Source organism: Vulpes vulpes, chromosome 10 (assembly GCF_048418805.1).
Source record: "Vulpes vulpes isolate BD-2025 chromosome 10, VulVul3, whole genome shotgun sequence".
NCBI classification, from domain to species: domain Eukaryota; kingdom Metazoa; phylum Chordata; class Mammalia; order Carnivora; family Canidae; genus Vulpes; species Vulpes vulpes.
Genome location: NC_132789.1, coordinates 42,408,884 through 42,422,904, shown reverse-complemented (window position 1 = coordinate 42,422,904; position 14,021 = coordinate 42,408,884). Strand labels below are relative to the sequence as shown.

Below are 14,021 nucleotides of genomic sequence, written 5' to 3'. Positions count from 1 at the left end.
CCGCACCCTGGGGCCCACACTCAGCCAGGACGGGGAAAATAGCACGGAGGCTGCAGGCAGCCAGGGCCTTGGGTGGCTTCAGCGAAGCCTCTGCAGAGCCACCCCATCCTCACGGAGCAACACAAATCAAATCACCACCAAACCCCATCGTTAATGAGAACCGGCTCTGACATCTGTGCCTTTAAGATTCTAGGCACTGTTTTGGGGTGCCTTATACATCTCCACTCATTTCATCCTTACAGCGACCCGTGGGGGTGCGACATGGTGATTATGCCGCTTGCATAGATTAGGCGGGTTGAGGCACAGAGAGATTAGGTGACTTGCTCAAGGCCACACAGCTAGGAAGCGGCAGGGCCAGGGTTTGGACTCGGTGCGCGTTCTTACCAGCAACACCCGTTTACTGACTACTTTAAGGGCAGTGACAGAGGGTTCAAGTGGGGAGCAGGGAAGTCGCTGGAGAGGGATGTAGGATCTGAGTTTGGGGAAGATCGCTTTGGGCAGAGGGCAGATCTGAGGGTCTGGCCTGGAGGCTGTCACAAGAGCATAAATGAGAGATGGTGGAGGTGGCGGCCTGGATTAGGTGCGAGGAGAAGAGGGCTCGGGAGAGATGGGGGCACCTGGAATGGTGGCACCTGGGGTGTGGGTGTGGGCATGAGGATGCCACCTGTGTTTGGAGGCGAGCCACCTCGGGCCTGGTACCTTCTTCACCTGCCTGGAGGGACCCCCTAGGCTCTCCTGCCTCCTTGGGGTGGGGGGAGGAGTGGTCTGTGAGGTGTGCGTGGGCCTTCCATCGCTGGCGGGCTCTGGCTGCCGGGAGCACCCCCGAGGGGGCAGGGGGAGAGCTCAGTGGCCCCGTGGAGGAAGCACCGAGGTGGGCGTCAAATGTGGACTTCAATCCTGGCCTCCTTCGGCAGAGCTGTGGTTCTCTGGGTGCATCGCCCATGTCTCGGAACCTTAATTTCTTCCGAAATTGGGGGAATGGTGCCTCCCGGGCAGGGCTCGCGTGAGACGGGATGTGAAAGTAGCTGCAAACGGAGAGGCTGTGGAGCTACTTGTTGCAGCTGCTGAAGGCATCACTTGAGGCTCCCTTCACGTGACGGGGGACAGGGAGGGCTCGGGGGGCCTAGACGCCGGGCTCCAAGACGTCAGGGATGCTGGACGTGCCCGCTGCTCGGGGACACGCAAGCCCGCGGCGGGAGGAAGAAGGGCCAGGCCCAGCCCGCCGGGCAGGTGCAGAGACGGCTCCTGAGTCCGCCTGTGCAGCGGGGCTGGCTGCAAAGGGCATCCTTACTCATTCCAGCTCATTCTTTCATTAGCCAACCATCAACGGCACATCCACTAAGTGGCCAACTGTGTCCGAGGGGTGGCCCCGTGGGGCTGGAGCAGCCAAGTCCTGGCTCCCCTGGTTCCCTTGACGGCGGGGGCGGTGTGCAGCACGGAGCGAAGAAAATCAGCGAAGAGGGGCCGATGTAAAGAGGGTGATGTAAAGAGGGTGACGGGAGAGAGGGGGCTGCTCCAGGTGGTGTGGTCCCAGGGGATCCCCAGGATGGCGGCAGAAGAGGGGGCCTGGCTAGCTGAGGTGTCTGGGGGGAATGCAATGGCCTCAAGAAGTAGAGAGAAGTGGGCACCGCAGGCCCTCCCGGGGAGTGTGACCTTGACTCCAAGAGCCACAGGAAGCCTTTGAAAGGATTAGAGCAAGGCCAGGACGTAGTCTGATGCACTGGTTTAAAAGGTTACTCCAGGTGTCTTGCAGAGAACCAGCTGAAAGGAGGAAAGAATCCTGATGGGCTCCGACTCCTGCCCCCAGAGGACCGCACCCCTGTCAGCTTAGGTGCTCCCTGCCCTCCACACCCCCTCCCTCTTCCCGACTGTGGGCTCCAGAGGCCCCCCCTTCCCCGGGAGCACCAAGCCCCCCGAGGCCGGGGACTGGCAGGCTGCCCCTGGCAGGCCGGGCTGGAAGCCCACAGGCGGGGACCCAAGTACAGGGACAGTGGGCGCGGGCACGGCGGCCCCGCGTGTTTCCACCCACCATGTGGGGCAGGCCCCCCGCCCCCACCCCGCATGGGGCTTTTGAATTAAAAAGTCTTAACTTTTTCTTTTAAATGGCAGCTCTGTGTACTGTACATGGTAATTAATACATTAGCATTTATGCAAAATACCATCACAGCCGGGCTGGTATGTCAGCTGCCTTCCTGAGCTGCAAAAATGTGAGCGCCCCAAGGTACCTCCGACAGGCCCCCCGCCCCTAGCAGACAGCTCCATTTGACCCGTGCGGGTTCCCGAACGTTCCCTAGCGTGTCTCTGTGATCGCCGGCCAGTGTGCGCGCCGCTTACGAGGGCCTGCGTGTGTGCACGTCCGTCCTCGTGTGGGCGCATCCCCGTGCCCGCGCTCCTGTGAATGCACATGTGTGGCCCCCGAGGGCGTCTCCGTGTCTGAGTGTGCCTGCGTGCTGGTCGCACATGCGCGGTCTTATATGTGTACGCCTCTCTGGGCGCCGCGTCTGTGGGTGTTTTTGTGACCGGGTATGGGCGCGTGAATGCATGTATCTGTGCACATCTGTCTGTCCGGTGTCTGGGTACATGTCAGTGAGTGTCTGTGTGCACCCGTGTGGGTTATGCACGCATGGGCTTGTGTGTGCACACGTCTGTGTGTTCGTGTTCGTGCGTATGCACCAGTGGGCGCTGGTGTGTAGGTGCCTGTGCGTGGGTCATAGGCATGCCTGGGGGTCTGGGTATGTGCATCTATGTGTCAGTAGGGCTGTGTGTGTGCCTCTGAGTGTGTTTGGATCTACCCATGTGCATTCCTAACCATGTAGAAGTGTGTGCATGTGCGTGTGCGTGTGAGATGCCTGCTGGGAAGAGCAGCCCACTGCCAACAGCTGGGGTCAAGCTGAGGCCCCACCGCTGGCTGGCTCTGAGGCCTTGGCAAAGTCACGCCACCTGCCTGCCCCTCACTTTCCTCGTCTGCCGGCTGGGACTAAGGAAACCCACCCTGCCCCAAATAACAATAACAAATATTGCCCGCAGACAGGAGCTCACAGTGCCGGGGGTGGGAGACTGGGGGGTGAGCCCCTGAATAGGTGATGGCACAGGGTGATGCAGGTAGCCTTGAGCAGGAGCTGGGGTGGGACGGGAGGTCGGGGTGGGGAAAGGGTCTCTGAGGACGTGATTGTTGAGTGAATCTTGAAGGATGAGGAGGGGTTACCTGATGAAGAAGCCCAGAGGGTGAGCTAGCCTGAGGGAGTGCAGACGCGGAGCCCATTCTGACCCAGTGGAGACCCTGGAGACCAGCAGGTGCGAGCTGGCAGGGGCTGGGGGCCTGGAGTAGACCATCCAGGGCTGCACCTGCCAGGGCACTGGGGAGCCAAGGAGGGCCTTTCAGGAGAGGGTGGGAGCAGAGCATCTCTCTGGCTTCTGCAGGGAGAAAGGGCTAGAGCGAGAGGCGGTTCTGGAGGGAAGCCATGGGTGCCTGGCTGCGAGGGAGGACCCTGAGCCCAAGCAGTGGGAAAGACGGAGAGGGGAAGGGTCAGAGGCAGTTGCTGAGTCAGAATCAATAGTAGGCGGAAACTGAGTGGATGATGAATGAGGGGACGGAGGGGAGGAACTGAGGTGCCACCCGGTCTGTGGCCCCCGTGATGGGATGGTTGGTGAGGGTGTCCCCCGGGACGGTGGTCACAGAAGGAGGAGGGACGGGGTTCTCTCTGGAGGGAGGGTGGTGAGTTTTGGACGTCTTGAGGCTGCACCGGCTGTGAGATAGCATTCATTAATTCATTTGTTCATATGCTCACTAGGTATCAGGTGTTTGAGAGACCAAGATGAACAGGACAGAAGAGGGTCGTAGGCAGAGGTAAAATCACGTGCGCAGGCCCAGCAGGAGGACAGGTGGAGTCTGGGAAGAATGATAAAAGGCTTAGGAAGGCAGGAGAAGGCAGCAGAGGGGAGAGAGCGGGCCTGTCCTTGCAGGGGCCTGTAGGTGGGTAAGCGGGGTGGGCAGGTGAGATGTTTGGGGCCGGCGGAGGGGGGGGCTGGGGGGGTGGGGAGGCACTGACAGTTGGGGGGTTTGCATTTTAGGAAACTTTCTTTTCTCCTCCCGCCCCCGCCCATGGCCTGCCGAGGGCCCCCTCATCTTCGGATTTGTGAAGCGGGGCTGATGCTCCGAGCCTTTAGCATGCAGTTGAAAATAGGCTGAGGTCGGACTCTGGTAATATGTTCCTGCCTGTAAGGAACTTCCAGAAACAGGTGCTGGGACGTGTAGTGGATGCCACGAGAGGGGCCAGTATGCAGGAGGTAGTCAATAATGAATATTTGTTGAATTAAGTGTCAGTTGGATGAAATAGTAGTGCGGCAGCGGGGGTGGGGGGTGGGGGGTGTCTGGGGCACGGAGGGAGGCGTGGACCCAAGGGCTGTGCCTGGGAGCAGGGGCGGATTAGAGAAGACTTCCTGGGTGGGGTGACGCCCAAGTCCTGGAGGATGAGCAGGATTTATCCAGGGGAAGTGGGGAGGGAGCAGCAGGGGCCAAGGTGTGGAGGTCGGACAGCAGGTGCAGGGGCGGGTTGGGGAGGAACCTGATGTCATTCAGTGTGGCTGGAGCACAGTGTGCAGGGGGAGGGCTGGCGGTGGCTGTGGTTGGAGTGCTACTGAGGCCATATCACAAAAGATCTTGGGCGTCAGGCTAAGGAGCTTAGATCCACCCCCCCTCCCATCCCCCAGTAGGCAGCGTGGAGCCATAGGGGCCTTATTAAGCAAAGGAATGGCTGGTCAGTAAATCTTGTAGAAATCATCCCGGGTACTGACTGAGGGAGGGCAGGGCTGAGGACGGGGAGCCAGTAATGGGTCTTCCGTGGCTTCGTTTGGGGGTAATGACCTCGCTAACCGTACCTCTCGGATCTATCTTAGGAACGGGGCACCAAGCCTTTTAAAAATGAAGGCAGGCACTGGGCGAGCAGCAGGAGCCCTGGTTTCCATCCTGCACCTGCCATTATCTTGCCCTGTGACCTTGACTTGGCCAAGTCAATTAGCTTCTGAGGGCTTTAGGTGGTTCTCAGGTCAGGGGACCCGCAGGAGGTGATCCAGGTAGGAAGGGAGGGGTGTTGGCAAGGGCTTTGTCTGGCTCACCTCCTGGAGGGAGAGTCCCTGCAGGCACCGGAGGGCAGGTGGGGGGGGGGTCCACCTTCCGTCCTCCTTGCCGCTCCTCCCCGGCAGGAGGGTGAGGACGGAGACAAGGGCGAGCTCATGTATTTTCATGGCATGGCCTCGACACTCAGCCCCACGGTCCCAGCTCCTGGAGGACGGGGGGGGGGGGGGGGGGGCTGCTCTGGGGTGGGCTCGCCCCGCCTGCAAGCAGACACTCTGCTATTGTTCAAAATGGAATTGGTCCCAGGAAGCTCGGAGCCTGTGAAAACCGCTATGAATTTTGCAAAACAGCTCTGAGGCGGTAAAGCATGTCAGAAGAATCAAATGTGGAGATCCCTATTTAGAAACCCCGCTCTGGACAGGCGTGGTGTCCCCCTGCAGGGGGGCCTGCGGGGTGTGCCCAGCCCACGCCACTGGAGCGGGGGTGGGGGGAGGCAGCTCCTCGCCGGGGCCTCGGTCCAGTCCACCCAGCCTCGGATGGAGCCCTCCATCGCGAGGCCTCCCCACCCCCCCAACCTTGCCCCCCTGTACCTATACTCTCTTTTTCTTTCGAAAAAGCAGCATTATCAGTTTTGCAGAAAAGGATGCATATGCTCGTTGCAAAAAAAAAAAAAAAAATTCAGACAATATGGAAAAGTTCAAAGAAAAATGTAAAAATCACCTCAGATTTCACCATCCAGAGATAACCACATAACATTTTGGTGAACGTCCTTCCAGACTTCTCTCTGTGCATAAATATACACAAATAGATTCCACGTATGCAGTTCCACCCTGGGTGAGATCAGACGACACATGCTGTTCTGTCACCTGTTTCTTCCCCCCACTCAGCAATATGTCACGGACATCCTCGTATCGATACGCGTGGATCCACCTCTCGCTTTTAGGGCCTGCGTGATGGGTGTGGGGGTACCCCCCCTTGACTGACCCAGGCCCCAGCTGGCGGTGATGTGTGTTTTTCCAGCTGTTTTGCTCTTATAAATATCCTCGCAACGAGCTTCTACAGGCCTGTAGCTCTGTGATCATTCATTCATTCATTCATTCACTCCTTCATTCCTTCATGCCACAGATGTTACCGAGGGTATGCTCCACGCCAACTCGGGCTAGGGATTCAGAGGGCGAGTAAAACAACGTGGTCAGTCCTTGCTTTTGCGGTTTTTACGAAGTAGCGCCAGGAGATGGGACATCCAGCCCCTGCCAGCCGGGGAAGACAGCAGTTTTTAATTTTTTAAATTTTTTTTTTTTTTTGCCACGCGCTTCTGTCTTCAGCACTTACACAAATAATGATCTGATCAGCACGTGATGCGGAGTACAAAGGAAAAAAAAAAGTGCTCGAAGCATGAATGAAAAGTTCCAGCTGTGAGAGAGTAAGTCAAGAGAGGGTAACCTAGACTTGGGAGTCAGGAAGGGCTTCTCTGAGGAGGTGCCAGGGAGGTTGAAAGATGAGTGGGCACGCGGCAGGGTCAGGGGAGGGAAGGGGGAAGGGCTGGGGGGGGCAAGAGGATTTCAGTGACGGGAAGCAGCAGTTCCAGCTATTAATGTGCAGGTATTAAAAATGGGATCGCGGGGACAGAGGGGAAGTGGGGTCTCCGTCTCCCGTTGCACCTCGCTGCCCCCGAAGGTGTTGGGGTGAGAGCAGGCTCAGGGGGCTGAGCACAGCGCCCGTGCACAGGAAGCAAGCCGATTGCTGCCGCCATTATTATTATAATTATCTTTGCCAATCTAATGGGTGAAAAATGATATCTCATCTTTGTTTTTAACCTTCGTGTCTTTTTTTTTTTTTTTGACTCTGCAGGAAATGAGCCCTTGGGGGGGTGGGGGTGGAAATGAACTATCTTTCCTCCTGAAAGCTGCCTTTGTCAGCACCTTCCTGTGCCCCTCTCTGTGCCATCCTCACAGCAGAGCCCCCGGGACTCTGAGATGACTCCAAACCCCGCGTGACTCTGGGTTTCCAGAAGCAGGTGCCGATCGGGGAGAGGAGGGTGGTTTGGGGCCTGTGTCTGATGGGTGGTAGGCCCATGGGGAGGGCCAGGAAGAGAGGTGGGGGCCCTGCAGGAGAAGCCACATGCCATCAGAAGTGCTTAGAGATCCCAGGAGCTTCTGGGTGACGGTGATGCAGCTATGTGCATATTAACGGAGTGGCCATTAATATTGATGACAATAATAAACAAGAGTGAGGATTATTTTTAAAGAGGGCCGCTGCTCCAGCTGTTGCCTCCCTTCATTAAGAGGCTTCTGAGGTTCTCGGCCTTCCTCTTCCCAGACCTCGTGCAAGACTCAGTGGCATGCCCACTGAGTGGCTTCAGGGACTGAGCCAAAAGGGCATCTCTACACACTTTGGATTGGACGAGAACCAATGCAGGAAACCTGAGCATCTGTCCCAGGTTCTCTGGGCCGTGAAGGGTTGGGGGGCAAGACCAGATGAATCAGCTTGTGTATGGCCGGCCAGCTGGGAAGACTCTGCTTCTGACCCTTGCAGGAGGCAGGCCGCCACCCACTACAACCCCAGAGGGGCACGGGCAGGGGGCTTGCAAGGGGCCGGTCTCCTGCAAAGGTGGCTGAAGGAATTACCCTGCTAAAGTGGTCATGAATTATAGAAAGGAAGAGGGGGGAGGAAGGCCCCAAATATCATATGTGTAAATAAACCAGAGTGGCGGCCAGACATGCAAAGCCAGCCAGCAGGCTCTTGTACCCGCAGCGCCCCTTCTCTTCGCCGACCCACTCGTGCCAAGTACCACAGCGAGTCGCTTACCACCTCCTTCTTCAAAGGGTTTGTTAATAAGTCAATGACGGAACATCTAAAGGGGAAAAATATTTCTCTTTATAGTTAGAGATAATTGTCCCAGGAAAAAAAAAACAACAAACCTTTAATTACAACTCACATGGAGAAAGCTTGATTTGTGGGCAGAGCCCAAATGCTGAGGAGCTGGATGTAAAATATTTGTAATATTTAGGGAACCTAGAGTTTTACATAAAAGTAAACAGCATTGCCTGAAGGCACAATTTTCAGCAACACAATAAAATGTGCAGTGAATTTATGGCGGCCATCCATTAGCTCTTACCAAGGCAACGTCGGCCCTATCTGTCGTCCATCATTATAATAGAGGGTTAATGCACCGAATTTACATAAAAAAGTCATATTGTCTGCATGAATTATTTACACTCGAAGCTGTTTTTACAGCTTGGTTTCAAGCTGGATTCTGGGAGAGATTTTGCCAGTAAATTACTCTGTGGAGACCTGGTTCTATAACTGTGCGCAGAGCCAGCAATGAAAAGAAAGGAAAATGGGCAGGCCCTGGCGGGTCGTTGGTGCTGACGCCCCTCGGGGGGGTGGGGGGGCCTGCAGGCGGTGGAGGCTTCGGGAGGCTGTTGGACCTTGCCGCGGATGGGGCTCGGTTTCTGGGCCCAGGGGTGTCATGGTGGCCGCCCAGCTGCCCACGTGGCCAGAGCCACTTTGGGGTTCCCCCCCGCCCCGGGGGAGCATGGTGATCCTTCAGAGGCGGCCCACCCAGGGCTCTTGGTGGATGAAGTCAGAGGGTCCCGGAGAGGAAGCGGAGCCGCTGTGTGTTAGGTGCAGGGGCCTGGTTCAGCAGTGTGAGCAAGACCCAGGGTCCCCATTGCACAGATGGGAAGACCGAGACCTCGCGAGGCACCGACTCAGGAAGCAGGAGGCCCATCCATTCCAGGTGGGCCCAGGGAACGTGGGGCTTGCAGACACTTCAGACGGGGTGGGGGGCAGAGGCGGGTGGTGATGGGGCATCCGTGGGATGACACGCAGCGGCCCCATGCCTCCCATCCCCACTCTTACATTTTCTACCACTTTTCATGAGTTCAAGGCAGTTTCAGTGCTTGGTCTGGGGATGAGCCGTCTTCGGCACCGAGTTCTTGAATCCTCTTCGCTTTAGGGTTTGGGGCACTGGGGAAGAGCCGCTCACGCTTCCAGGTGGTGTGGAGTTAGGGCAGGCCGGCCACACAATGGGAACACACCTGGAGTTTTCATTTCAGGCCTGCTGTGTGGTGTCGGGCAAGCCTCCCAGTTTCTGGGGGCCCAGTGTCCTCTTCTGTACAATGGGATTCCCAGTCCCGGCTCGCTCGGCCCATCCCCCAAGGGACGAGAGGCTCGAATGGGATGACACGTTCTGGGAGGCGTGTGATGTGTTGCAAGCACGGCCACGGGTGACAGCGCTTAGCAGAGGGAAGCCTTGATGTCAGAGCCGACACAGGGCCTGGAGGGGTGCAAGACGGGCCAGTGGAGGGGGAGGCCCGGGCGGTCAGACCCAAAGAGATGAGGAGAGACAAAGAGCAATCACCCAAAAAACAAAGAGCGAGGGGTCGAGATGGAGACGGGGAAGGGGTGCCGACACAGTTTGGAGAGAATGAGGCAAAATGCCTCCGGTCCGACTTCCCGGAGCCCCGACGGTGTTTTCCGGGCCAGTGGAGACATTGGTAGGGTGGGGGCTGCCCTGGGGCCAGTCCTACCCTTCGCCCGGACCCTCTGTCCACCCAAGGCCCAGAAGGGCCCAGGCTTCTCTCAGGCCTGGAGATTCCTGCCTGGTCTCTGCTTTTCTGTAGCCTGGAGAAACCTGAGCCGGATGGATGCCAGCCCCCCACACCCCCACCCCCAACACCTGGGACAGGCAGGAGCTCCTGGCCGCTGCACTCCGGTCTCCCGCCCCTGGAGCAGCCACAGCAGGTCCCAAGGGCCTGGAGACAACAAATGACTCCCTGCTGACAGGTTGCTCGCCGCCTCCTGCCTGCCAGCCCGTTGCGCCGCACGCCGCACGCAGATAATCATGTAAGGCAGGGGAACCCCTCCTGCCCGTGCTGGTGTGATTTAAACCTGAACTTTGCTTTGCTTTCATCCCCCGGAGGAGCGAGGTTTGGATGATGGATTTCTCTGTCTTCCTGGGAGCGTGTACACGCATGTGCATAGACGTGCACCTGCACATACATATAAAGGTGCTCGCACACGGCACCCCCCCAACCCCCACCTTGCGTGAAGAGTTACAAAGGCGCCCACCCCCGTTTGCAAACCACACGTGTACAGCATTCGCATATGATGCATTTGTATGACACACATGCCACCCGGGGAAGCCATGGCCACAGGTAAGGGCGGGAGGAAAATGCGGTGGCGGCGGTGCAGGGTGGGCGGGGAGGGTGAGGATGAAGGCGACGAGCTGCAACTGCGAGAAGCTGTCCAGATCGCACCCCACCTTGCTGCCCGGGAGAGGGGCATGAGGTTCGCGTTTCTGTGGGAACGTGCGTGTCTGCACGTGTGTCCCCGTGCGCGAGTCCGTGGGCTTCTCTGTGGATATCGACAAAGGTGACGCCCCCCCCAGCCCATTGCGCGCTGAGGTTGGTGGCCTGCACCCAGGGGGAGCGTGGGGTCCTGGGAGGAGCCGGGGTCATACCTGGCCTGCTGCCCCTGGCCCGCTGGCCTAGGCCATGCCAGTGCCCCTCTCTGGTCCTCCGTCCCTTCTGGCCACGCAGGGAAACCTCCCTGTGTGACCTCGGGGTGTGCGTGGCCCTGGGGAGGGGGTGTGTGTGCCCAGCGCGTTTGTATGTATGTTCCTGTGGGGGTGCGTTGTGTGTCTGTGCATGCGTGTGGGGGTGTGTTTGTGTGAGTGGGTTTTTCACAGCGGAGGGGACACCTGCGGGCTTCGGTCTGTCTGTGTGAGGCTAGTGTGAACATGTGTGGTGGGAATGTGCACGTGTGCGTGTGACTGTGAGTTTGAGAAATGATCTGTGGGTGTGTTTTGCTTAGTAGAAGTGTTTGTGAGAGTGGGGACATCCTTGTTTTGTTGTTTTTAAACTTTTTAGAAAAGATTTTATTTATTCATGAGAGAGAGAGAGAGAGAGGCAGAGACACAGGCAGAGGGAGAAGCAGGCTCCACGCGGGGAGCCCGAGGCAGGACTCGATCCCGGGACCCCGGGGTCATGCCCTGGGCCCAAGGCAGGTACCCAAGCGCAGAGCCCGGGGGGCCCCCGACATCCTTGCTGCAGGCTGCACCCCCTGCCAGCCCTCTTCCGCTTTGATCTCTGTGACACCGATCGTGGCTGTGCTCACCGATTGATGCCGTGTCCTCCGTCTCCTGCCAGACACATGGCCTTGTGAACATTCCACATGCACTCCCCGAGTGAGCACACCAACGAACCAACTGTGTCACCTGCTTCTAGTGTCCTCTTGATGTGTTTCCCTTTCTTTCCTTTTTCCTGGAAACGCGGTTAATAATCCTCAAGCACCGCCCGCTGACCGGTAGCGGCTGCCGTCGGGGAGGTGCGCGGGGTGTGGACCGTGTGCGGGCGGGGTGCGGTCCGGGTGCGTACCAGGTGAGGACCGGGTGTGGATGGGGTGAATGGTGGGGTGCGGACGGGGTGCTGGTGGGGTATGGACCAGAGGTGGGCAGAGTGCGGACCAGGTGAGGACCGGTGTGGGCGGGGTATGTGTGGGGTGCGGGTGGGGTGTGGGCCAGGTGCAGATCGGGTGCTGGCTGGGTGCGGATGGGGTGCAGACAGAGTGCGGAGGGCCCGGCCGGAGGGAGACGGTGCTTCGGGGGAACCAGGTGTTGCTTCCGTTCAGGGAGCAGTTCCGGTGGAGCTCTGAGCATGGAGGGCCGGACTTCAGGGAATCGGGGAGGGGGGTGAGGAGCAGGTGAGGGGGGAGGAGGGAGACGAGTGGCTGGAAGGGGCTGCAAGGCCTGGGGTCATCCCCACTAACTTGGTGGCGTCTGTCCACCCTCCTGCTGGGAGGGCCCAGGTTTGTGGGGCTTGGTACCCTCACTAGGTCCTCTGGGATTCCCGGCAGGGAAGACCTACCTGACCGTCGGAGGGAACGTTAACAGAAATGTCTGGAATGTGCTGTCTGACCCGGGAGCCGCTGGCCTTGCCGCTGCGGCTGTGGGGCACCCAGGTGTCACTTCTGCAAAGGAGGCCCTGACTGCCCTGCTTAAAGTTGCTGCTCCTCCTCCTCCTCCTCCTAGGCACCTGATCCCCTTGTCTGGTTTTAATTTCTCTCTTGTCCTCATCACTCCAAATACAAGTGATTTACTTGTTTAAGTTTATTATTTATTTATTTATTTATTTATTTATTTATTTATTTATTTATTACTGTTGGTGTCCCCATGAGAACGAGGGACCTCTCAGGGGGCAGGACCTTTGGGTTGGCTACTGAGGTATCCCCAGTGCCTGGGAGAGTGCCTGGCAGGTGGCAGGTGCTTGGTCGGTGCTTCCTGAGTGATTGGATGGGCTCCTGTGCCAGGGGATTCGCCAAGTGTGTTTTGTGAATGGGAGTGTTTGCAGGATGTGAGTGTCGAGGGGCTAGTGTTTTTGATTGTGGGGTGACTATGTTTGTGGGTTTGCTTCAAAGCGCCATCCTCTGAGGCCTGAGGGGCAGTTCTCTGATAGAGCCTTCGGGTTCTGGCATCGTCAGGGGTCTGCCAACACTCCATGATGGCTCCCCTGGAACCTCCAGGGGCTTTTCCTGACTGGCTGCCCCCTCGGTGGCCATGGGCCTCAGCCCCAGCCCTGCCAGCTTCCTGGGTCCGTTTCCTCTTTTTCCCGTGGGCAGACAGGGCCCCAAACTTAGGGAATGCCCTCACCTTGCAGCCAGTCTGCCCCCGGGGCTGGGGGTCGGCAGAGTGGGGAGCAGGTAGTGAAGGCCGGAGGATAGCTGTGCTGGGTGGTTGGACTTGGCATCTGGACACGCAGCTGTGAGGAGGGGCCTTCGGGTACCCCTTGGGCAGGTGGGGATCCTGGCCATTGGGAGTTCAGGAGGCAGTGGTCAGTTCAGAGGTGTCAGGGCCAGGCAGTAGGTGGCTGGGTCCTGTGAAAGGCTGGGGAAGGGGGACCAAGGGGGTCCCATGCTTAGGCTGTGGGCGAGTCTGGAGCTTAGGATGCACAGGTGGAGATTAGCCCCGGGGGGCCAAGATGAGGACCCCACTGGTCCCAGTCTTCAGGGAGCAATGGGCTTGGTGCCTCAGTCCTTTTTTTTATGTGACGGTGGTGGGCACAGAGCTGCCGGGAGGTGGGGGTGAGGCGCGGCCACCGCTGTGCAGACACCATCAGGACCCAAAGGTGCTCAACCAAGTGAACGCAGGGCCGAGGCCAGAAAAGACAAGTGGGAGAGGGCCAGGGACAAAGTCTCCCCCCTTTAGACTGGCATTTAGGAACTATTGTGTAGTATTGAGAGCGCGGTGTTCGGAGTCCGAGCTGTGCTTCGCTCACACTCTCCAGCTGTGTGACCTTGGAAAGGTCACTTAGCCTCTCTGCACCTTAGTTTCCTCGGAGGTAAGACGGAGATACTTTTTATTTCATAGTGGGATTGGAAGGATTAAGCGGTTATTAATACTGTTACTGTTTTATGGAAACAGTTGCACAGGGGCACCTGGGTGGCTCCGTCAGGTGAGCACCTGACTCTTGATTTCAGCTCAGGTCATGATCTCAGGGTTGTGGGATCGAGCCCCGCACTGGGCTCCGTGCTCAGCAGGGAGTGTGCTGGAGATTTTTTTTTTTTTCTCTCTCTCTCTCTTTTTCTCAAATTAATAAATAAATCTTTAAAAAGAAACCCCAATAAACTCCACAAACAAGTGCACAGATCTGGGAAGGGAAGACTGCCTTGACAGGAGTTCACATCAAAGAGACCCAGGGCTTCGGCTGACCTCGGTTTCGGGTTCGGGCCTGGTTTGGAGGGTGACGCCGGTGATACCTACGGAGGAGAAGGCAGCGGTCCTTAGAGCCAGCATGGGTCACCAGGAGCTGGCAAATCTTTCGGATTCTCGACAGCCCCATGAGGTGGGTGAGGAAAATGGGCTCGGGTGTTATTCTTCAAGCACTGTCGTGAGCCGGGTTATGTCACACACGATCCTGCTCTTCACCTGTTGGGCCCTGGAGGT

General features: G+C 57.9%; 1 long non-coding RNA gene across 10 annotated transcripts in view; it reads left to right on the top strand.

The window, feature by feature from the left end:
• Positions 1-14,021, top strand: part of LOC112914652 (uncharacterized) — a 64,980-nt gene that overhangs the window by 34,239 nt on the left and 16,720 nt on the right. For 2 of the 10 annotated variants that reach the window (XR_011994773.1, XR_011994771.1), the window contains one exon: positions 13,691-13,920. The exons of the other annotated variants lie outside the window; for them this stretch is intronic. This is a non-coding gene — a long non-coding RNA (uncharacterized lncRNA). The remainder of the gene's footprint in view (positions 1-13,690; positions 13,921-14,021) is intronic. 10 annotated transcript variants of the gene reach the window in all.